Here is a 25178-nt window from a genome sequence, read left to right as displayed (position 1 = left end):
GAGAAGGGTATTTCCTGCGGCGAAAGGAGGGAGCTTCGGCTAAGTAGGCCACGGACTAGGTTAAAGAATCTCAGAACGGTGACCCAAACTACCAAGGGTTACCTGGAGAGAAGCTAAAACTAAGTCTGTGGTCCTGCCCACTACCGAGCACCTTGAAGACGAAGATGATGGAAGCGCCAGATAAGAAGATGATGGAAGCGCCAAACAAGAAGCCGACTGAGACAACAGGAAATACCCACTACAGAAATCCGAGAACAGACAGACTTCATAGCTCAAAGACAATTGCACTCTTCATCGTAATCCTCCTCTGTTTTCTCCTCATGACTACGCTCTGGATTATGGAAGAACACGCACCTGCTCACGAAACATTCCTAACCACTGCTCAGCCTACCACCATGAAGGAACATTATCTAATTTCGCTCTCTCCCCAACTAAGAGAGAGGCGAAAGGAGTTTTGGAACAACTCCTTCGTGCAGCTACTTCACCAGCACAATCTTGCCACCAACGCCACCAACTGCTGGATCTGTGGGTTGCTACCCCATGCCACTGGACATTCAATACCATTCATCCCTTCACCCTTCTCCGTCCACGGCTCCTGCCTTGCCTGGCTGATCCTCCTGCAAGAGAGCTATACGGGAAATGCCACCTCCAGCAGAACTGCAGCTCATGGGGCCGGGCGAAACAAGACAAAGACACACTTCTGCCCGCTGACCCCCAGCGACTCGATCCAAATGGACATCCCGGCCAAAGAACGAATCGAAATGCAGGTGTTCAACAATCCGACCAGACCCACCTTCTCCTATCTGCGGAAACGAACGGCTGCCACTCTGACTGTGGCCCTGACGGTCATCAACATCACAGGCCACATGTGTGTAGAAGGACTTGGGACACAGCTGGTGGGTCGCAGCGCTTGCCGCTTTACCAGCACTCTGGATTCCACGGATCCGCCTTCCTTTGTGTCATCTCCAAACATGTATTTCATCTGCGGCACGAAGGCCTACACCTGGCTCCCCAAAGGCTGGGGGGGCACTTGCTACATCTCCTTCGTCCTTCCTCCAACTTATGTGGCTCCAGCGAATCACCACAGGCAAAAACGAGCCAAAGACGTTGAGCAAGCCGACTCAACAGGGGCACAGTTCCTCGATGCTATGAAAGGACTCGTCCCCCTCTGGGGCCCGATGGCAAACAGCCGTGCCATCCGACATTTGACTCAGGCAGTCGAGACAACCATGAACATCACAGCGGGCATCTTTGCCAACAACACTGCCGAGCTCCAAGCGGTCCGTTTGGTGGCTCTGCAGAACCGCCTCGTTCTAGATGTGGTTCTGGCGGACCGTGGAGGAGCATGCCGCATTATTGGGGCCAGCTGTTGTACATACATACCGGACAACTCACCCTCAGTGTACAAAGCCATCGAACATCTTCACAGACTCTCATCGGAAGTTCACCAAGAGCAAGAAGAATGGTCGCTTGGTGGTTGGTTCTGGGACACCGTCAAAAGCTGGGGCTGGAGACTGCTCACCATTATCCTGATCCCCGTAGTTGTAATATGTGGCCTATGCTTAGGAATTCAATGTTTGCCACCTATGTGTTCTTTATGTGCGAGTTGCATTTTTCCCAAAACTGTGGACATTGGAAGCGAACATATGAGAGCATTGTATGATACCGAAGTTAGGAATTTGATGAAAATTGACATTGAGTAAGCAAGTTGGCTAGATATGTTGAAAAGGGAGGACTGTTGAAAGTTAGGCTGAAACCGTCAACATTATCGGCGCCCTCTTGCTCTCCTTAACCTTTTTGTGCGCGTAAAACAGCCGCCATTTTTGAACACCATGGCTTCCCTGCTCCCGCCGAGAGCCAGCGCGCCTCTCTCCCATTCCTAACTTCGCCGGCATCCCCCGCATACTGACAACCCCCCTGCCTGCACCTGCCGCGAATCATAAAACCCCTCTTCAGCGCTGCTCTGCCCCAGACCCTCGTCCTGTTCCCAGCGCGACACCTCCCTTCTTCCCATTTATGATCCCCGGCCCTTTGATGCAAACCCCATTTCCCCGTGTGCCCGTTTGTCTTCCCCGTTCCCAGGCCGACACCCAGCTCTGCCGATACCAATCCCTTGCCCCTCCCCGTACAATAGAAAGCTTTCCTCCTCTAAGGACCCCCGAGATGATCAAAGCCCCCCCCCCCATCCCACGAGATCCGATCGAAACCCACACACACTGTGGATCGGCGGAATACCCAGCTGCGCGATGATCATCACCTGTTGTGAACGGGGCGGGGACTTCCACTGTAACCTTGCGTGGGAACGGGCTGGGAAAGGGGGGATTCTGAGGATGTCTTTCCGTACTTCAAAGTATCAACGAGAATGTGTTACATGCAATAAACAGATAAACGTGTGTATAAGAGGCCAGGCCTCAGGGATGCAGTTAGAGCACCTCAGAACGATACCTTCTGTCCGTTTTCGTTGTGTTCTCCTCCGGAGCGAATAAAAACCTTGTTTCCTGCCTTCCAGTCTCCAGCGCCTGCCTCTTCAATAGTTTAACTTCTTTGTGGGTTCAAGAGGCGACACCGCCGGGCAATAATTAAGGATCTTATATTCTGGTTGGTAGTGCCCCCCAGTTAAATTCCACAGTTATCAAGTGGTTGCGGTACATAGATGATGTGCTGGTGGTGTGGAGGGGAACTCAAGAAGAGGCCAATATATTTGTGAATGAACTCAATCAGAATACTTTCAACCTTAATTTCACCAGCAATTGGTCTAAAGAGAGCTTGGAATTTTTAGATTTAAGTGTCAAAGTGGAGAATGGTAAATTGGAAACAATTCTTTTTAGGAAAAAGACAGCAGGGAACAGTATACTCCACGCTCACAGCTGTCATCCTAACTCTCTAATTAGGAGTATTCCATTGGGAGAACTGCTAAGAGCCAGACGCAATTGTAGTACTGAAGAAATTTTTTTGGTTGAACAACAGAACATGATTGCTAGGTTTTATGAACGTGGATATTCCACTAAAAACTATTACTGATGCACAGAAAGCTGTAGAAAAACGTTCAAGAGAGTCACTACTACAGCCGAGACCTAATGAACCCACAGACATAAATGACAACAAGACACGGTTCATAACTACCTATAGTAGCCAGGCTGGCTTACTTAGAAAGAGTCTCAACAAATTTTGGCCAGTGCTATTAAACGACTCTGACTTAGCAGAATATGTTAATGAGTCCCCCCAAATTTCATTCAGGAAAACGAGGTCTTTAAAAGATCAATTATGTACAGCAGTGATCCCTAGGAAACCCAAAACCACAGGGGTTCGAGGCTTTTTTACCAGCAGAAATTGCAAGGCATGCAAAAACAGTCGAAATCCGAAAAAAGTACGACTGTCACCCACATCCAAAACTCTGATTATCCAAGAACATACTTCATGCACCAGTGACCACGCAGTCTATGCTCTATTCTGTCCCTGCAATAAAACCTATATAGGGAGTACCATCAAGCCTGCGAAATTGAGAGTGCTAGAGCACATGCGTGCTATTACTAACATGGATAAATCTTACCCGATAGCACGACATTTTCACAGTCATCACAACCAAAATGTGAACTTATTGAGTTATTGTGTATTGTGCACTGTTAAATTTGATGAGAGGGGGGCAATCGGGTACAGAAGTTGAGAAGACTGGAATCAAGAATGATTATTCAACATAAAACATTGGTCCCCAATGGTCATAATTGTGATGAAGAAATGGAAGTGCACTTAGGATGATATAATGCATTACCATGGTTTCATTGAGCTTTCTGTATTTTCTGTCTAGTAGGAGATCTGTTTGAACTAAGTAGAAAATAAGTTTATGTATTCATGATGTTTTGTCCATACTTGTTTTTAACTTCTATATCCTTTACATGAGTTACGAAGGGTATAAGATAATTTTTCTGATCTTGAATCACTGGTCATTTTTCTCTTGTATATCATCATTCATTAGCTTTCTTTTTTTCTTTTTTTCAGGGATTGCTTATATAGAATTTGTTTTGAATGAGAATATCAACCCTATAATAGACAAACAGTGAGCAGACTTGGAACCGAAAACTGATTTATCAACACGCACATATGGTTTAGCCCACATGGGCATTATTTTACTTGACATTTCTACTTAATAATTTTTCTTTTTGAAATTACAGTTTAACACTAGCCCACTTGGGCAAGAAAGCACACATAAATAGCTGTTTACTATGCATGAGATCAAAATGATTGTCATGACATGAATTTGTATTTAAGTTGCCCACTTGGGCGATTCTCAGTACTGAATTTCTAAAGTTTTATTTCTATTTAATTACGGATGTCATGCAGGCCAAGTGCGCTAAGTTGAATGGTACATAAATTATTCCGAGTCCTGAGTTTATGTTTTTAACATGAGCAGGGTTGCAATTATGAATCTTGAATAAGTTCGTTTGTACTTTGAAATTTATGTGTTTATTTTGGAATTTATATTTTCGATCCCTGGATTGTAGTAACTTTCACAAAACAGCGTTGACTAAAGCGCTAGTATTTTGTTTATGTTTATTGGTGTTTCACAAGGCCATGTGATTCTGAGTATATGTAATACGATCCTATTACTCTTTTTACTACTCGTGACCAAGGGGGAGGAGCCCCGAAACGCATCGAGTGTTATTGTTTGTTGCTATCTTGCTGATTAAATAATTTTGACAACACGTTATTCCGAGTTCGTGCTTCATACTGTCCCTGGATCGTGTGGACGTTGGTATGATTGTTTGGAATTGATGGGCTCGCTGCCCAGCACGGACCACTGTTGTTGTGGAGGGGTCTAAGCGAAGTGTAGCGACGGCTGCACGTTCTATGGAATATATATATATATATATATATAGACATATCAAAAACACCAATTTGCGGCGTGCTTGAGCCTCTTAAAGCGGCGGGCACTCGGCGGGGTCGCCAACCCCTAAAATCACTCCACACTCCTGGTACACACGTTCCTTCTCCGAGGATGAAAAGAACCAGAGCCGAGGCCCAAATAGTGCTCAGTGCAATAATTTTTATGGCGTACAAGAAAAAAATACACCCTACGCGTTTCGAAGTACTCGGACTTCTTGCTCATGGGTGAGGTGGAATCCGAAGCCATTCTATTTAAAGATACAGTGTTATTTTACAACGTGCACGCGATCAATAAAGATAGAAAAGTTACATTGTTACCAATTCATTCCGACTTGAAACAATAAAATTATGACTTGATGTATACAGTGCAGACACATAATTAAATGGGATAATGTTCTAATTTGATCCAATTAAATTGCAATACGTTATTCAAAAATGAAAAACAACCCAAAGTATTTCGGTATGATTTTCAAGTCTGTAAATAAACCCCCAAGGGCAAATGAAAACTGACTCAGTTCTGAGTGAAACTGAATAACGATCAGCAATTTCTAAATATAACATGGCATATATTTCACGTAATGTGCTTCAACGTTCAGCACAATAATATCTGCTTCATGGGATAATGCCCAAGTGGGCTACCCCTATCCATCCGCACATGACATCTTCAAATATTATCTGTAAATCAAACGGACAAAAGGAAATATTTACTATCAAAAAAAGAATATTGATCACCACTTTTGATTAAAAACACATTAAAATTCAAAGAATGGAATTCCTTGAAAAGACATCCTGCTCTCTTCATCATATTTTTCTAGGTCTGTAAGTGAACTGCTAGTTCCTCATCCAAATTATGTATATTTATATATATATATATATATATGGAAAACAAATTGCCCTTCAGCAACGGGAGGGCACTCAACGGCGCTCTCTGTTGTGTCAGCCTCGCTGCAGCTCGCCTCTCTGTGCCCCTTAATTCTGTGACAAAGCCGACGCGTTTCGAGGCATCACGCCTCTTCTTCTTAGGCAGACTCTGAAACACTGTGGGCTCACCATTGTATTTTCTTTATTACTTTTCTCGCATTAATTAGTGGGCGTGGCAACATTCAGCCCGATTGCATGCTGGGACTTATAGTCCTATGGTGAGTACAAGTGACTGACCTTTAGTGGGTACAATATTTCAAGAGTCAAATTTAAGTCCATTTAAATCCTTAGTAGGACGGGATGCAGAGATGCAGGCTTCCTCTTTGTGCATGGGAGCGACGTGCCTCGTGGTTTTGGCAAAAGTTCCATCCCACAGCCTTTTCATTCCTTTATGAAAATGGTGCTCAATCCCCACGGCACGGGCCGCCGTGAATTTTATGGAAAACAAATTGCCCTTCAGCAACGGGAGGGCACTCAACGGCGCTCTCTGTTGTGTCAGCCTCGCTGCAGCTCGCCTCTCTGTGCCCCTTAATTCTGTGACAAAGCCGACGCGTTTCGAGGCATCACGCCTCTTCTTCTTAGGCAGACTCTGAAACACTGTGGGCTCACCATTGTATTTTCTTTATTACTTTTCTCGCATTAATTAGTGGGCGTGGCAACATTCAGCCCGATTGCATGCTGGGACTTATAGTCCTATGGTGAGTACAAGTGACTGACCTTTAGTGGGTACAATATTTCAAGAGTCAAATTTAAGTCCATTTAAATCCTTAGTAGGACGGGATGCAGAGATGCAGGCTTCCTCTTTGTGCATGGGAGCGACGTGCCTCGTGGTTTTGGCAAAAGTTCCATCCCACAGCCTTTTCATTCCTTTATGAAAATGGTGCTCAATCCCCACGGCACGGGCCGCCGTGAATTTTATGGAAAACAAATTGCCCTTCAGCAACGGGAGGGCACTCAACGGCGCTCTCTGTTGTGTCAGCCTCGCTGCAGCTCGCCTCTCTGTGCCCCTTAATTCTGTGACAAAGCCGACGCGTTTCGAGGCATCACGCCTCTTCTTCTTAGGCAGACTCTGAAACACTGTGGGCTCACCATTGTATTTTCTTTATTACTTTTCTCGCATTAATTAGTGGGCGTGGCAACATTCAGCCCGATTGCATGCTGGGACTTATAGTCCTATGGTGAGTACAAGTGACTGACCTTTAGTGGGTACAATATTTCAAGAGTCAAATTTAAGTCCATTTAAATCCTTAGTAGGACGGGATGCAGAGATGCAGGCTTCCTCTTTGTGCATGGGAGCGACGTGCCTCGTGGTTTTGGCAAAAGTTCCATCCCACAGCCTTTTCATTCCTTTATGAAAATGGTGCTCAATCCCCACGGCACGGGCCGCCGTGAATTTTATGGAAAACAAATTGCCCTTCAGCAACGGGAGGGCACTCAACGGCGCTCTCTGTTGTGTCAGCCTCGCTGCAGCTCGCCTCTCTGTGCCCCTTAATTCTGTGACAAAGCCGACGCGTTTCGAGGCATCACGCCTCTTCTTCTTAGGCAGACTCTGAAACACTGTGGGCTCACCATTGTATTTTCTTTATTACTTTTCTCGCATTAATTAGTGGGCGTGGCAACATTCAGCCCGATTGCATGCTGGGACTTATAGTCCTATGGTGAGTACAAGTGACTGACCTTTAGTGGGTACAATATTTCAAGAGTCAAATTTAAGTCCATTTAAATCCTTAGTAGGACGGGATGCAGAGATGCAGGCTTCCTCTTTGTGCATGGGAGCGACGTGCCTCGTGGTTTTGGCAAAAGTTCCATCCCACAGCCTTTTCATTCCTTTATGAAAATGGTGCTCAATCCCCACGGCACGGGCCGCCGTGAATTTTATGGAAAACAAATTGCCCTTCAGCAACGGGAGGGCACTCAACGGACTTAAAATTGACTCTTGAAATATTGTACCCACTAAAGGTCAGTCACTTGTACTCACCATAGGACTATAAGTCCCAGCATGCAATCGGGCTGAATGTTGCCACGCAATACAATGGTGAGCCCACAGTGTTTCAGAGTCTGCCTAAGAAGAAGAGGCGTGATGCCTCGAAACGCGTCGGCTTTGTCACAGAATTAAGGGGCACAGAGAGACGAGCTGCAGCGAGGCTGACACAACAGAGAGCGGCGTTGAGTGCCCTCCCGTTGCTGAAGGGCAATTTGTTTTCCATAAGATTCACGGCGGCCCGTGCCGTGGGGATTGAGCACCATTTTCATAAAGGAATGAAAAGGCTGTGGGATGGAACTTTTGCCAAAACCACGAGGCACGTCGCTCCCATGCATAAAGAGGAAGCCTGCATCTCTGCATCCCGTCCTACTAAGGATTTAAATGGACTTAAAATTGACTCTTGAAATATTGTACCCACTAAAGGTCAGTCACTTGTACTCACCATAGGACTATAAGTCCCAGCATGCAATCGGGCTGAATGTTGCCACGCCCACTAATTAATGCGAGAAAAGTAATAAAGAAAATACAATGGTGAGCCCACAGTGTTTCAGAGTCTGCCTAAGAAGAAGAGGCGTGATGCCTCGAAACGCGTCGGCTTTGTCACAGAATTAAGGGGCACAGAGAGACGAGCTGCAGCGAGGCTGACACAACAGAGAGCGCCGTTGAGTGCCCTCCCGTTGCTGAAGGGCAATTTGTTTTCCATAAGATTCACGGCGGCCCGTGCCGTGGGGATTGAGCACCATTTTCATAAAGGAATGAAAAGGCTGTGGGATGGAACTTTTGCCAAAACCACGAGGCACGTCGCTCCCATGCATAAAGAGGAAGCCTGCATCTCTGCATCCCGTCCTACTAAGGATTTAAATGGACTTAAAATTGACTCTTGAAATATTGTACCCACTAAAGGTCAGTCACTTGTACTCACCATAGGACTATAAGTCCCAGCATGCAATCGGGCTGAATGTTGCCACGCCCACTAATTAATGCGAGAAAAGTAATAAAGAAAATACAATGGTGAGCCCACAGTGTTTCAGAGTCTGCCTAAGAAGAAGAGGCGTGATGCCTCGAAACGCGTCGGCTTTGTCACAGAATTAAGGGGCACAGAGAGACGAGCTGCAGCGAGGCTGACACAACAGAGAGCGCCGTTGAGTGCCCTCCCGTTGCTGAAGGGCAATTTGTTTTCCATAAGATTCACGGCGGCCCGTGCCGTGGGGATTGAGCACCATTTTCATAAAGGAATGAAAAGGCTGTGGGATGGAACTTTTGCCAAAACCACGAGGCACGTCGCTCCCATGCATAAAGAGGAAGCCTGCATCTCTGCATCCCGTCCTACTAAGGATTTAAATGGACTTAAAATTGACTCTTGAAATATTGTACCCACTAAAGGTCAGTCACTTGTACTCACCATAGGACTATAAGTCCCAGCATGCAATCGGGCTGAATGTTGCCACGCCCACTAATTAATGCGAGAAAAGTAATAAAGAAAATACAATGGTGAGCCCACAGTGTTTCAGAGTCTGCCTAAGAAGAAGAGGCGTGATGCCTCGAAACGCGTCGGCTTTGTCACAGAATTAAGGGGCACAGAGAGACGAGCTGCAGCGAGGCTGACACAACAGAGAGCGCCGTTGAGTGCCCTCCCGTTGCTGAAGGGCAATTTGTTTTCCATATATATATATATATATATATATATATACATTGCGCGCATTTTCTCATACACAGGGGGTCCGGCGACACGTAGAAGGGATCTAACCTGCAGTGACTAAGGTGCGTTAAGTATTTACACCTACGCCACGCAGTATACGGAATACACATGGCGAATGAAATGTTAAATGAGAGCGAAGGATCGGCTCTTATAATCTTTAAATCGAAGTCAGCTGTGAGGGGAGACAGCGCCGCCGATGTAAGTGATGCCGATGGCACAACTGGCACTTTGAAACAACGAGGAATTACACTGGAAAAAATGAGGAAAAAGGAAGTCAGTCGATTGTGGGAAGCCACATCGCTTCAAAATTACCTGGATGTAAACAGGATAACGAGAGCCCTGAGAAACTTTAAAATCCCCATATTGGAAAATCCTAGACCTGAGCTACTGAAGGATTGGACAGAAAATACTCAGAATCCTGATCAAGAGTGCATGGATAGAGCATACGGAACTAACAACTAAAATCAAGGGCATAATGGATGAATTTGAGAATGATATAGATCAGGAAGCAGTTAAGAAAATACTTAAGCCAATTGAAGAATGCCTCAAGACCCATGAAAAGGATGTAATTGAGCACAAACAACGTAAATTCCTTCGGGATGAACTGGATTATGCAGCAGGAAGGATTTTGACATTTGCCAAAACCTTTAATAAAGCCCGCCCACAAATTGCTAAAGAGCATGGGAGCAATACAGCAGAGAGTATCAGAATCAGGCACGGGCCAGAGCTCTGAACTCGGATCGTTGGAAGACCTGAGAAACAAGATGGCACCAAAGATTTTATTTTTTCGGGGAACTTTGGATGCTACAAAAAGAAAACGAATACTCATTTCAGGCAAAACAAAGAGGTAGAGGAAGGGGCACAAAAGTGAAAGCCAGAGAAGAAGGCAACGAAGGAAAACAAACAAACAGCGGCATGGGAATACGGGGCCAGCAAGGAAAGAACAAGTAATGGCAGGACAATCGAAGGAAGTAACGGTAATAAACCCCTCTAAAACACAAGTCTCACATGAGGACATTGAGACTCTTAAACTTGGACTATCCTTTTGTCCTACATGACAAGTAAATCATGCACAATTAAGGATTTATTTATTTAAGGTTGTTAGGAAGTTGAAATTGTACAAAATGCATGCATTACGTCCAAACAGGGAAACAAATGATGTGACAACAACAACCACATCTCGCCAGACTGCCCTTACAATAAGAGACCTTGAGATATTACAAACACTACACAATTTAGAAGGAATGGAAGAGACCACAATCATATCTGGTAATTCCAATGACTCCACATCCCACTAATATTGACTATATTAACAACATCCTCGGTATCGACACAGGGGGAACTGAGGCGACGAATTTTAGAATGCCATCTAGATCCATACTCCAACTACCCCAAGACAATATTGACGTATTCTCAGACACAATTGCAGAGAACATTTTGAAACTAAGTAGATAATACTGGAAACAGAGTAACTTGAACAAGAGACAATGGAACACATTAACTGAGTTACAGAAAGATCAGACAGTAGTAATTAAACCCTCTGACAAGGGGGGCAACATAGTGATAATGTGTAGAGAGAACTATATAAAAGAGGGACTCAGACAGGTGAGGAATAGCACCTGTTATGGTAGAACTGACAGTGAATATTTACAAAATGTAATTACACACTATAAAGAAAGACTACTGGAGTAGCATGAACACCAACTACTCGGTTGGGATGAACTACAGTTCCTATAAAATGAAACACCTACTATCCCCACACTCTACCAGTTACCAAAGGTGCATAAGGAGGCACTAAACCCACCAGTTCGTCCTCTTGTTTCCTCAAAAAATAGTATTTTTGGAGAATACTTCAATATATGAAGATCATTTTCTGGCGCCATATGCACAGAATTTGGATTACTACATCAGAGATACGCAAGACTTCATCCAAAAATCCAATAATCTGTGTTGGGACAAAGAATGTTGGCTAGAGTGTTAAGACGTGGAAAGTCTGTAAACTAGTATTAGGCATCAAGATGGAATGAATGCTTGCAAATACTTTCTCAGAATGAGAGATGTTAAGGTTCTACAACACACACAGATGATCATGTAAATGATCGAAACTTGTCTAATGGAGAACATTTTCCTCTTTGAAAATACATTCTATAAGCAAATTCAAGGAACAGCCATGGGGACAGGCTTCGCCCCCAACTATTCCAATATTTTGGTGGGCTGGTGGGAATAGCATGTCCTATGGAATCAAGATCAGAATAGATTCATTGGTCAAATCAGTGTGGGTTCAGGTATATTGATGATGTCTTCCTCGTTTGGGAGGGGAGTGAGGAAGACCTTAAAATCTTTTCATCTGTCATCAATAACAACAACATCAATCTGAGATTCTACACGAATCACAGCCAGGAAACAGTGGATTTCATTGATATCAAAGTTTCACTCAAAAATGGCACACTCCAGACTGGTCTCTAGAGGAAGAACACTGCTGGCAACTCGAGCTTCCTTGTGAATCTATCATCCACCAAGCTACTGCTGGAGTATCCCCTATAGCAAGTTTCTCAGAGCCAAAAGAAACAGTAGCACCAATGAAGGCTGTAGGAGAACCAAACAGGACATGCTAGATCGCTTTAGTGCCAGAAAGTATCCTAAGAAAAGCTTTATAAAAGCTAGCATAAGGGCTGATGAAAAATTGAGAGATTAACTTTTACAAGGAAAACCAGACATATCAAGGGAACCTGACAAAGAACCGATACGATTTATCACCAAGTTTACATGCCAGACAAACAACTTACGCAAGATCTTAAAGAGTAGATGGGCAATACTAACACATGATACCACCTTGAGTCCGAAGAGAGGCTAATACACCCAACATCACTTTTAAGAGAAATCTCTCCATAAAAGACATGTTAGTACACAGCCATCTCACAAGTAACAGACAAACTTGGTTGCAACAGAGTTGAGGTTTCAGAAAATGTAGTCACTGCAAGGCGTGCAAATTCAGCACTAACGTCTATGAGATTACCCTAGACAGGATTAGGAAGAAACACTGTATCACAAAACCAATCACAAGTGAAACAAACTATGTACTATATGTAATCATCTGCCCATGTGTCAGATGAAATATAGGGTTGACTACCTTTCCCATACAAAAGCGTATACTCGAACATTGGCATGCCATCACAAATGCAGACATGAGCTACAGCACAACACTTCAGGGAACACCGTGGGGGAGACTGGACCAAATCCAGATTGTTTGGCATTGATACTGTTGTGAAACACCCTAAGGGTGGCAACAGAACTACTGCAGTACGCAGAATGAAATCTAGGTACATATTAGAAGCAGGAAGTCTTGCTCCACATGGTATGAACCAGGACGAAGAGCTTTACACACATTTGTAAATTAGAAGCTCCTATGTGTAACTCATTTTTCTTTTCTTTTGATGATATTTCTAATAGTCACAAATGTATATAGTTCTTTCTGAAGACATATCACATTCATCATCGATAATATTTTCTCCTCTTTTAATGGTTTTCCAAGATGCAACACAAAGAAGACTGTACTTAGGTTGTACTTACGTTATGCTGGTATACTAAATAATTCTTTTTCTCCCTTATAGATATTTGGAAGCTTCCATGCACATCTGCTGGTAGCGTTAAGGAGACTATAGAAGGCGACCCCATGTGGCAACACCTTTTTTTATTCACTGAGGTGGAAGTACGATTTAGTTTCATTTGGATACTATACCCTTAAGCACAGCAGCATTTGTTTGTCAGTTTTGAGTTAGGGCACTAGACCCTAACAAGAAATTATTTATCAAAATAAAAATATAATTCAGAAATAAGCCAAACATAGCTGAACTGTCATAGAAACAGTACTATACCTAATATATGATGTCTAAAGTCAATATTATTGGTAAAACGTAGTTTACTAAATAACAACTTTTGTCCGTCATTGATAAAGTTTTTGTTGATAAAGAGTCGAGGAGGAATTACAGAATGTGAAGTATTTTGTTTATGTCTACTTGAACGTGTTATTGTACGTTGTATAAATGCAATGAACATAGAGAAAAACGAGTTAAGTGAAAAAGTTTCTCAGATCGAAATGCGCCACTTTCATTTGCCAAATAAAAAATAGTGATAAAATACTACTGCTTTGGTGTGGCTGTTTTCTCAGGAGTAACAGGCAAAGCGGAATACATGTGGAATATACATATATATTCACTGAAAAAACTACAGGTTACATGGACATTAGATTTAGGTCAGATTTCACTGGTGCAAAACATAGAAATTCAGCTGGAACAGTTACCTGAGCTAACTATAACTTATGCCCCTGTAATGCACTGCTTATGACCTCACATATTGCATCACTCATGACATGGTCAGTGACATCGCTAATGACAACATCCACATACACCCAATCCCAACCCCACATAACCCCTCACATATCCAGTTACAGACCCATACCAGCACTCACACAACCAATGACTCATCCAAAGAGCCACTCACAAATCCACTCACTCACACAGCCACTTACACACCCACTAAGTCACCCATACAGCCACTCATGCACCCACTCACTCACCAATACAACCACCCGCATATACCTACAGACAGACACACACCCACTCCTACCCCATAGAACCTCTCATACACCCAATCCCAACCCCACATAACCCCTCACATACCCATTCACAGACCCATACCAGCACTCACACAACCAATGACTCATCCAAAGAGCCACTCACGAATCCACTCACTCACACAGCCACTTACATACCCACTAAGTCACCCATACAGCCACTCATGCACCCACTCACTCACCAATACAACCACCCGCATATACCTACAGACAGACACACACCCACTCCTACCCCATAGAACCTCTCATACACCCAATCCCAACACCACATAACCCCTCACATACCCATTCACAGACCCTTACCAGCACTCACACAACCAATGACTCATCCAAAGAGCCACTCACAAATCCACTCACTCAGATAGATACAGCACATTCCTGCCCTTTCACTATCACGCAGCGCAGCTAGGTGACTTGCTGAGCTGCGCTGCGTGCCACTAAGTGTAGTTGAAGGACGTGCAGTATGGACAGCTTTTTCCCAGTGAAGAGTAAAGAGCGGTGCAGCGTGCCCAGATTTTCTCTTTTTTAAACGCCCCTCGGACTGTAGTAAAAAGTGATTCCGTTTGCAGAATAAAAAGCAGTGCAGTGTGTGCACATTAGCTTTCCTGCCAACAGCCATCACAGAGCAAGGAAAAGCAATGCAATATACAGATGTTCTCGGTTCTCAGAGATTATTAGTAAGCTGAGCACAAATTTCTCACAAAGTAGCAAAAAGCAGGGCCGTTTTCACAGACATCTTCCTCAAAGTGCAGTAAAAAGCAGAGTAATGTGCACCGATTTCTCACAGTGCAGGGGGCACAGACTACTCATAGTGCAGTACAATGCATGGCAGCAAGCACAGATCGCTCATACTGCAAATAGCCGTGCAGCATGCACTGATTCCACACAGTGCACTACGATACAGGGCAGTGTGACAGGTTTCTCATAGTGCAGTAAGATGCAGTTCAGTGTGACAGGTTTCTCATAGTGCAGTAAGATGCAGTGTAGTGTGCACAGATTTCTCGTAGTGCAGTAAGATGCAGTTCAGTGTGACAGGTTTCTCATAGTGGAGTATGATGCAGTGCAGTGTGACAGGTTTCTTATAGTGCAGTAAGATGCAGGTAAGTGTGACAGGTTTCTCATAGTGGAGTAAGATGCAGTGCAGTGTGACAGGTTTCTTATAGTGCAGTAAGATGCAGTGCAGTTTGCACAGATTTCTCATAGTGCAGTAAGATGCAGTGCAGTGTGACAGGTTTCTCATAGTGCAGTAAGATGCAGTGCAGTGTGCACAGATTTCTCATAGTGCAGTAAGATGCAGTGCAGTGTGACAGGTTTCGCATAGTGCGGTAAGATGCAGTGCAGTGTGCATAAATTCACTCTTAAACACACATAATGACCACAAAAGTCCCAAGTGCCTGAAGGAAAGCCCCTTCACCCTCCCATAGGTCCCCAGGTAGAAGAACCCAGCTCAGTCCACCCCCTTCAGTGATTTCTCATAGTGGGGTAAGACGAAGTGCAGTGACACCGATTCCTTATAGTGCAGCAAGGTGCAGTGCAGTGTGCACAGATTTCACACAGTGGAGTTAGATACAGTGCAGTGCACTGACATAGACTGGTCATAGTGCAATAAGGTGCAGTGCACTGCACAGACTTCTCATAATGCAGTCAGGTGCAGTGCAGTGTGCATAGATTTCACACAGTGCAGTTAGATACAGTACAGTGCACTGACATAGACTTGTCATAGTGCAATAAGGTGCAGTGCACTGCACAGACTCCTCATAATGCAATAAGATGCAGTGCAGTGTGCACAGAGTTCTCACAGTTCAGTACATAGCATTGCAGTACTCCAAATTCCTCATAGTGCTGTAAAGTGCACTCTGGTGTGCACAGATTCCTCATAGTGCAGTAAGAGGCGGTGAAGCGTTCACAGGTTTCTCAGAGTGTACTACGTTACAGTGCAGTGTGAACAGACTTCTCAGAGTGGAATAAGACGCTGCACAATGTGCACAGATTTCTCATAGAACACTAAACTGAAGTGTAGTGTGCATAGATTATTCATTGCAGTACAATGCAGTGCAGTGTGCACAGATGTCTAACAGTGCAGTGGCACACACTTCTCGTAGTGCTGTAAGATGCAGTACAGTGTGCACAATTTTCTCATAGTGCTGTAAGATGCAGTGACGTGTGCACAGATTTCTTATAGTAGTAAGATGCAGTGTGCACATATTTCTCACTGTAGTAAGGTGGAGTGCGCATATAATCCTCACAGTACAGTAAGAAACAATGCAGTGTGCATAGATTATTCATAGTGCAGTAAGATGCCGTGCAGCATGTACAGACTGCTCATAGTGCAGTATATACAGTGCAGCGTGCAGAGATTTCTTACAGTGTTGTATGATGCAGGGCTGCGTGGACAGATTTCTCACATTGCAGTAAGATGCAGTGTAGGATGCAAAGATTCTTCACAGTGTTGTAAAGATGCAATGCAGTAGCACATATTCCTCATGCAGTAAAATGCAGTGCAGCATGCAGTGATTTCCATTGTGTAGAGGGAGGTTGTGCAGAGATTACTCATAGTGCCGTCAGATGCAGTGCAGCGTGCACAGATTCCTCACAGTGCAGTATGATGCAGTGCACAGATCCCCTCTTCAACAAAAAATGATGCCCACAAACACCCCCAGAGCCCCCGGATAGAAGAGCCCAGCTCAGCCCCAGGGGCCCCAGATAGAAGGGCCCAGCTCAGCCCCAGGGGCCCCCGGATAGAAGAGCTCAGTTCATCCCCAGGGCCCCCGGATAGAAGAGCCCAGCTCAGCCCCAGGGGCCCCAGATAGAAGAGCCCAGTTCGGCCCCAGGGGCCCTGGATAGAAGAGCCCAGCTCAGCCCCAGGGGCCCCCGGATAGAAGAGCTCAGTTCAGCCCCAGGGCCCCCGGATAGAAGAGCCCAGCTCAGCACCAGGAGCACCAGATAGAAGAGCCCAGCTCAGCCCAGGGCCCCCGGATAGAAGAGCCCAGCTCAGCCCAAGGGCCCGCGGATAGAAGAGCCCAGCTCAGCCCCAGGGGCCCCGGATAGAAGAGCCCTGCTCAGCCCCAGCACCCCCGGATAGAAGAGCCCAGCTCAGTCCTAGGGCCCATGGATGGAAGATCCCAGCTTAGCCCCAGGAGCCCCGGATAGAAGAGCCCAGCTCAGCCCAAGGGCCCGCAGATAGAAGAGCCCAGCTCAGCCCCAGGGGCCCCCGGATAGAAGAGCCCAGCTCAGCCCGGCTCCTGCACAGATTCCCTCCAGGATTATTCAGTCTATTTCTACAAACACAGCAGAAGGTGCTGACAATCTCCTACCTGAGCAGAAACCTGTGTAGACGTGTCCAGGCTCTCTCCTCCCCCTGGGGTCTGGGGGTGGGAGGGGCAGATCTGGAGTCTGAGGGGGGTCTGCAGATGGAGGTAACTGCACAGACAGACAGGGCTCCTTCCTCCTCTGCTGCAGGCTGCAAACACCAGGAGAGGCCGGAAGTGATGTCACCGCAGCTGCTGGTGCTGTCTCTGCCGCCGCTGACCCAGAAGAGGAAACCCTTCTCCCTTTCATCCAATGTGCAGCTCAGTGGGTTTCATCAGCAGGCGAGGAGCTCCCTCTGGTGGCCGCTGACGGAACCGCCGCCTCCAGTCTTTAGGAGTGAATTGGAAATAGCCTGAATTTCATTAGTTATATGTAAGAATCTGCTAGAATTAAACTGGACAATGTTTTCTGTTTTTCCTGTTTCTGTGGGTAATTTTTTATATTTGGTAGGACTGTGTGTATTCAAACAACTTTCCGACTCTGCACCAAATTAAGTTTTACATTTGTCTGCTTTGTTTACCCGCTCACTCCCTTCAAAGGTTCACTTATAAAATAAACAAACAAGTAGATTACAGTCTCAATAACTTCATAAGACAGAACAATCAGGTTTGACTCTCACAGATTTATCCCTCAGTGGATGGTGTCATGACAATGAGTGGACAGTCCACAGATTCCTCACAATGCAGTAAGATGCACCACAGTGCACAGATCCCTCACAGTGCAGCAAGATGCACCACAGTGCACAGATTCCTCACAATGCAGCAAGATGCACCACAATGCACAGATCCCTCGGAGTGCAGCAAGATGCACCACAGTGCACAGATCCCTCACAGTGCAGCAAGATGCACCACAGTGCACAGATCCCTCACAATGCAGCAAGATGCACCACAGTGCACAGATCCCTCACAGTGCAGTAAGAATGCACCGCAGTGCACTGATCCCTCACAGTGCAGCAAGATGTACCACAGTGCAGAGATCCCTCACAGTGCAGCAAGATGCACCACAGTGCACAGATCCCTCACAGTGCAGCAAGATGCACCAGAGTGCAGAGATCCCTCACAGTGCAGCAAGATGTACCACAGTGCACAGATCCCTCACAGTGCAGCAAGATGTGCCCCAGTGCACAGATCCCTCACAGTGCAGCAAGATGCGCCACAGTGCACAGATCCCTCACAGTGCAGCAAGATGCACCACAGTGCACAGATCCCTCACAGTGCAGCAAGATGCACCACAGTGCACAGATCCCTCACAGTGCAGCAAGATGTGCCCCAGTGCACAGATCCCTCGCAGTGCAGCAAGATGCGCCACAGTGCACAGATCCCTAACAGTGCAGCAAGATGCACCACAGTGCACAGATCCCTCAATGTGCAGTAAGAATGCACCGCAGTGCACATATTTCTAACAGTGCATTAAGATGCAGCGCACAGACCTCTAATAGTGCAATAAGATGCAGTGCACAGATCCCCTCTTTAACACACATGATTCCCACAAACACCCCCAGGGCCAGAAGGAAAGCCCCCCAGGGCCCCCGGATAGAAGAGCCCAGCTCAGCCCCAGGTGCCCCCGGATAGAAGAGCCCAGCTCAGCCCCAGGGGCCACAGATAGAAGAGCCAAACTCAGCCCCAGGGGCCCGGATAGAAGAGCCCAGCTCAGCCCCAGGGGACCCGGATAGAAGAGCCCAGCTCAGCCCCCAGAGGCCCCTGATTAGAAGAGCCCAGCTCAGCCCCAGGGGCCCCGGATGGAAGAGCCTAGCTCAGCCCCCCAGAGACCCCCGGATAGAAGAGCCCAGCTCAGCCCCCGGGGCCCCTGGATAGAAGAGCCCCTCTCAGCCCCAGGGGCCCCCGGATAGAAGAGCCCAGCTCAGTCCTGTGGCCCGGATAGAAGAGCCCAGCTCAGCCCCAGGGGCCCCAGATAGAAGAGCCCAGCTCAGCCCCAGGGACCCCCAGATAGAAGAGCCCAGCTCGGCCCCAGGGGCACCCGGATAGAAGAGCCCAGCTCAGCCCCCGGGGCCCCTGGATAGAAGAGCCCATCTCAGCCCCAGGGGCCCCCGGATAGAAGAGCCCAGCTCAGTCCTGTGGCCCGCATAGAAGAGCCCAGCTCAGCCCCAGGGGCCCCAGATAGAAGAGCCCAGCTCAGCCCCAGGGACCCCCAGATAGAAGAGCCCAGCTCGGCCCCAGGGGCCCCCGATAGAAGCGCCCAGCTGAGCCCCAGGTGCCCCAGATGGAAGAGCCAAGCTCAGCCCCAGGGGCCCATAGTGAAGAGCCCAGCTCAGCCCCCCAGGAGCCCCGGGAAAGAAGAGCCCATCTCAGCCCCAGGGGCCCCTGGATAGAAGAGCCCAGCTCAGCCACAGGGGCCCCAGATGGAAGAGCCCAGCTCAGCCCCCGGGGCCCCTGGATAGAAGAGCCCCTCTCAGCCCCAGGGGCCCCCGGATAGAAGAGCCCAGCTCAGTCCTGTGGCCCGGATAGAAGAGCCCAGCTCAGCCCCAGGGGCCCCAGATAGAAGAGCCCAGCTCAGCCCCAGGGACCCCCAGATAGAAGAGCCCAGCTCGGCCCCAGGGGCACCCGGATAGAAGAGCCCAGCTCAGCCCCCGGGGCCCCTGGATAGAAGAGCCCATCTCAGCCCCAGGGACCCCCGGATAGAAGAGCCCAGCTCAGTCCTGTGGCCCGCATAGAAGAGCCCAGCTCAGCCCCAGGGGCCCCAGATAGAAGAGCCCAGCTCAGCCCCAGGGACCCCCAGATAGAAGAGCCCAGCTCGGCCCCAGGGGCCCCCGATAGAAGCGCCCAGCTGAGCCCCAGGTGCCCCAGATGGAAGAGCCAAGCTCAGCCCCAGGGGCCCATAGTGAAGAGCCCAGCTCAGCCCCCCAGGAGCCCCGGGAAAGAAGAGCCCATCTCAGCCCCAGGGGCCCCTGGATAGAAGAGCCCAGCTCAGCCACAGGGGCCCCAGATGGAAGAGCAAAGCTCAGCCCCAGGGGCCCCTGGATAGAAGAGCCCAGCTCAGCCCCAGAGGCCCCTGGATAGAAGGCCCCAGGTAAGCCCAAGGGTCCCCAGATAGAAGAGCCCAGCTCAGCCCCCAGGGGCCCCGGATAGAAACACCCAGCTCAGCCCCAGGGGCCCCCGTATAGAAGAGCCCAGCTCAGCCACAGGGGCTCCCCTAGAAGGGCCCAGCTCCGCCCCAGGGGCCCCGGATAGAAGAGCCCAGCTCAGCCCGGCTCCTGCAGAGATTCCCTCCAGGATTATTCAGTCTATTTCTACAAACACAGCAGAAGGTGCTGTCAATCTCCTACCTGAGCAGAGACTTGTGTAGACATGTCCAGGCTCTCTCCTCCCCCTGGGGTCTGGGGGTGGGAGGTGCAGATCTGGGGTCTGAGGGGGGGGTCTGCAGATGGAGGTAACTGCACAGACAGACAGGGCTCCTTCCTCCTCTGCTGCAGGCTGCAAACACCAGGAGAGGCCGGAAGTGATGTCACCGCAGCTGCTGGTGCTGTCTCTGCCGCCGCTGACCCGGAAGAGGAAACCCTTATCCTTTTCATCCAATGTGCAGCTCAGTGGGTTTCATCAGCAGGCGAGGAGCGCCCTCTGTTGGCCGCTGACGGAACCGCCGCCTCCAGTCTTTAGGAGTGAATTGGAAATAGCCTGAATTTCATTAATTATATGTAAGAAACTGCTAGAATTAAACTGGACAATGTTTTCTATTTTTCCTGTTTCTGTGGGTAATTTTTTATATTTGGTAGGACTGTGTGTATTCAAACAACTTTCTGACTCCGCACCAAATTAAGTTTTACATTTGTCTCCTTTGTTTACCCGCTCACTCCCTTCAAAGGTTCACTTATAAAATAAACAAACAAGTAGATTAAAGTCTCAATAACTTCATAAGACAGAACAATCAGATTTGACTGTCACAGATTTCTCCCTCAGTGGATGGTGTCATGACAATGAGTGAACAGTCCACAGATTCCTCACAATGCAGCAAGATGCACCACAGTGCACAGATCCCTCGCAGTGCAGCAAGATGCACCACAGTGTACAGATCCCTCACAGAGCAGCAAGATGCACCACAGTGCACAGATCCCTCACAGTGCAGCAAGATGCACCACAGTGCACAGATCCCTCACAGTGCAGCAAGATGCACCACAGTGTACAGATCCCTCACAGTGCAGCAAGATGCACCACAGTGCACAGATCCCTCACAGTGCAGCAAGATGCACCACAGTGCACAGATCCCTCACAGTGCAGCAAGATGCACCACAGTACACAGATCCCTCACAGTGCAGCAAGATGCACCACAGTGCACAGATACCTCAAAGTGCAGTAATAATGCACCACCGTGCACAGACCTCTAATAGTGCAATAAGATGCAGTGCACAGATCCCCTCTTTAACACACACGATTCCCACAAACACCCCCAGGGCCAGAAGGAAAGCACCCCAGGGCCCCGGATAGAAGAGCCCATCCCAGCCCCAGGGCCCCCGGTTAGGAGAGCCCAGCTCAGCCCTAGGGGCCACAGATAGAAGAGCCAAACTCAGCCCCAGGGGCCCCGGATAGAAGAGCCCAGCTCAGCCCTAGGGGCCCCGGATAGAAGAGCCCAGCTCAGCCCCCAGAGGCCCCCGGTTAGAAGAGCCCAGCTCAGCCCCAGGGGCCCCGGATAGAAGAGCCTAGCTCAGCCCCCCAGAGGCCCCCGGATAGAAGAGCCCAGCTCAGCCCCAGGGGCCCCAGAAAGAAGATCCCAGCTCAGCTCCCCAGAGGCCCCGGATAGAAGAGCCCAGCTCATCCCCAGTTGCCCCCGGAGAGAAGGGCACAGCTCAGCCCCTGGGGCCCCTGGATAGAAGGGCCCAGCTCAGCCCCGGGGGCCCCCAGATAGAAGAGCCCAGCTCAGGCCCAGGGCCTCGGATAGAAGAGTCCAGCTCAGCCCAAGGGGCCCCCAGATAGAAGAACCCAGCTCAGCCCCAGGTGTCCCCGGAAAGAAGAGCCCAGCTCAGCACCAGGGGCCCCAGATAGAAGAGCCCAGCTCAGCCCCCCCTGGGGCCAATGGATAGGAGAGCCCAGCTCAGCCCCAGGGGCCCCCAGATAGAAGAGCCCAGCTCAGCCCCAGGGGCCCTGGATAGAAGAGCCCAGCTCTGCCCCAGGGGCCCCCAGATTGAAGAGCCCAGCTCAGCCCCAGTTGCCCCCGGATAGAAGGGCACAGCTCAGCCCCTGGGGCCCACTCTTTAACACACATGATTCCCACAAACACCCCCAGGGCCAGAAGGAAAGCCCCCCAGGGCCCCCGGATAGAAGAGCCTAGCTCAGCCCCCCAGAGGCCCTCGGATAGAAGAGCCCAGCTAAGCCCCAGGGGCCCCAGATAGAAGAGCCCAGCTCAGCTCCCCAGAGGCCCCGGATAGAAGAGCCCAGCTCAGCCCCAGTTGCCCCCGGATAGAAGGGCACAGCTCAGCCCCTGGGGCCCCTGGATAGAAGGGCCCAGCTCAGCCCCGGGGGCCCCCAGATAGAAGAGCCCAGCTCAGGCCCAGGGCCCCCCGGATAGAAGAGCCCAGCTCAGCCCCAGGGCCTCAGATAGAAGAGTTCAGCTCAGCCCAAGGGGCCCCCGGATAGAAGAACCCAGCTCAGCCCCAGGTGTCCCCGGATAGAAGAGCCCAGCTCAGCACCAGGGGCCCCAGATAGAAGAGCCCAGCTCAGCCCCCCCTAGGGCCGGTGGATAGAAGAGCCCAGCTCAGCCCCAGGGGCCCTGGTTAGAAGAGCCCAGCTCCGCCCCAGGGGCCCCCAGATAGAAGAGCCCAGCTCAGCCCCAGTTGCCCCCGGATAGAAGGGCACAGCTCAGCCCCTGGGGCCCCTGGATAGAAGGGCCCAGCTCAGCCCCGGGGGCCCCCAGATACAAGAGCCCAGCTCAGGCCCAGGGCCCCCCGGATAGAAGAGCCCAGCTCAGCCCCAGGGCCTCGGATAGAAGAGTCCAGCTCAGCCCAGGGCCCCCGGATAGAAGAACCCAGCTCAGCCCCAGGTGTCCCCGGATAGAAGAGCCCAGCTCAGCACCAGGGGCCCCAGATAGAGGAGCCCAGCTCAGCCCCCCCCTGGGGCCGGTGGATAGAAGAGCCCAGCTCAGCCCCAGGGGCCCCCAGATAGAAGAGCCCAGCTCAGCCCCAGGGGCCCTGGATAGAAGAGCCCAGCTCCGCCCCAGGGGCCCCCAGATAGAAGATCCCAGCTCAGCCCCAGGGGTCCCCGCATAGAAGAGCCCAGCTCAGCACCAGGGGCCCCAGATAGAAGAGCCCAGCTCAGCACCAGGGGCCCCAGATAGAAGAGCCCATGTCAGCCCCCCCTGGGGCCCGTGGATAGAGGAGCCCAGCTCCGCCCCAGGGGCCCCCAGATAGAAGAGCCCAGCTCAGGCCCAGAGGCCCCCGGATAGAAGAGCCCAGCTCATCCCCTAGGGCCCCCGGATAGAAGAGCCCAGCTCAACCCCAAAGGGCCCCCGGATAGAAGAGCCCAGCTCAGCCTCAGGAGCCCCTGGATAGAGGAGCCCAGCTCAGCTCCAGGGGCCCCGGATAGATGTGCACAGCTCAGCCTCAGGGGCCCCTGGACAGAGGAGCCCAGCTCAGCTCCAGGGGCCCCTGGACAGAAGAGCCCAGCTCAGCCCCAGGGGCCCCCAGATAGATGAGCCCAGCTCAGCACCAGGGGCCCCTGGATAGAGGAGCCCCGCTTAGCCCCAGGGGCCCCGGATAGACGAGCACAGCTCAGCCCCAGGGGCCACTGGATAGAGGAGCACAGTCCAGCTCCAGGGGCCCCGGATAGAAGAGCTGAGCTCAGCCCCAGGGGCCCCTGGATAGAGGAGCCCAGCTCAGCCCCAGGGGCCCCTGATAGAAGAGCCCAGCTCAGCCCCAGGGCCCCCCGGATAGAAGAGCATAGCACAGCTCCAGGGGCCCCTGGACAGAAGAGCCCAGCTCAGCCCCAGGGCCCCCCAGATAGATGAGCCCAGCTCGGCCCCAGGGGCCCCTGGATAGAGGAGCCCCGCTTAGCCCCAGGGGCCCCGGATAGAAGAGCACAGCTCAGCCCCAGGGCCCCCCAGATAGAAGAGCATAGCACAGCCCCAGGGGCCTCGGATAGAAGAGTCCAGCTCATCACCAGGGGCCCCCAGATAGAAGAGCCCAGCTCAGCCCCAGGGGCCTGGATAGAAGAGCCCAGCACAGCCCCCCTGGGACCCACGGATAGAAGAGCCCAGCTCAGCCTCACGGGCCCCTGGATAGAAGAGCCCAGCTCAGCCCCAGGATAAAGGAGCCCAGCTCAGCCCCCAAGGGGCCCCCGGATAGCAGAGCCCAGCTCAGCCCCAGGGGCCCCGGATAGAGGAGCCCAGCTCTGCCACAGGGGCCGCTGAATAGAGGAGCCCAGCTCAGCCCAAGGGCCCACGGATAAAAGAGCCCAGCTCAGCCCCAGGGGCCCCCGGATAGAAGAGCCCAGCTCAGCCCCAGGGTCCCCCTGGATAGAAGAGCCCAGCTCAGCCTCAGGGCCCCCGGATAGAAGAGCCCAGCACAGCCCTCAGGGCCCCCGGATAGAAGAGCCCAGCTCAGCCCCAGGGGCCCGGATAGAAGAGCCCTGCTCAGCCCCAGGACCCCCAGATAGAAGAGTCCAGCTCAGCCCAGGGCCCCCGGATAGAAGAGCCCAGCTCAGCTCCTGGGGCCACGGATAGATGAGCCCAGCTCAGCCCCAGGGCCCCCGGATAGAAGGGCCCAGCTCCGCCCGGCTCCTGCAGAGATTCCCTCCAGTATTATTCAG

At 50.0% G+C, this 25178-nt stretch overlaps 1 protein-coding gene across 2 annotated transcripts in view; it reads right to left on the bottom strand.

Moving 5' to 3' along the window:
• LOC144806401 (uncharacterized) overlaps positions 1–20847 on the bottom strand; it is a 152299-nt gene extending 131452 nt beyond the window's left edge. For both annotated transcript variants that reach the window (XR_013605795.1, XM_078672762.1), the window contains exon 1: positions 20711–20847. The gene's annotated coding sequence lies outside the window, so the exon portion shown is untranslated. The remainder of the gene's footprint in view (positions 1–20710) is intronic.
• Between the last annotated feature and the right edge of the window lie 4331 nt (positions 20848–25178).

Source organism: Lissotriton helveticus, assembly GCF_964261635.1.
Source record: "Lissotriton helveticus chromosome 1_1 unlocalized genomic scaffold, aLisHel1.1 SUPER_1_unloc_7, whole genome shotgun sequence".
NCBI classification, from domain to species: Eukaryota; Metazoa; Chordata; class Amphibia; order Caudata; family Salamandridae; genus Lissotriton; species Lissotriton helveticus.
The sequence above is the reverse complement of the archived record's forward strand: the minus strand, read 5'-3'. Positions and strand labels throughout refer to the sequence as shown.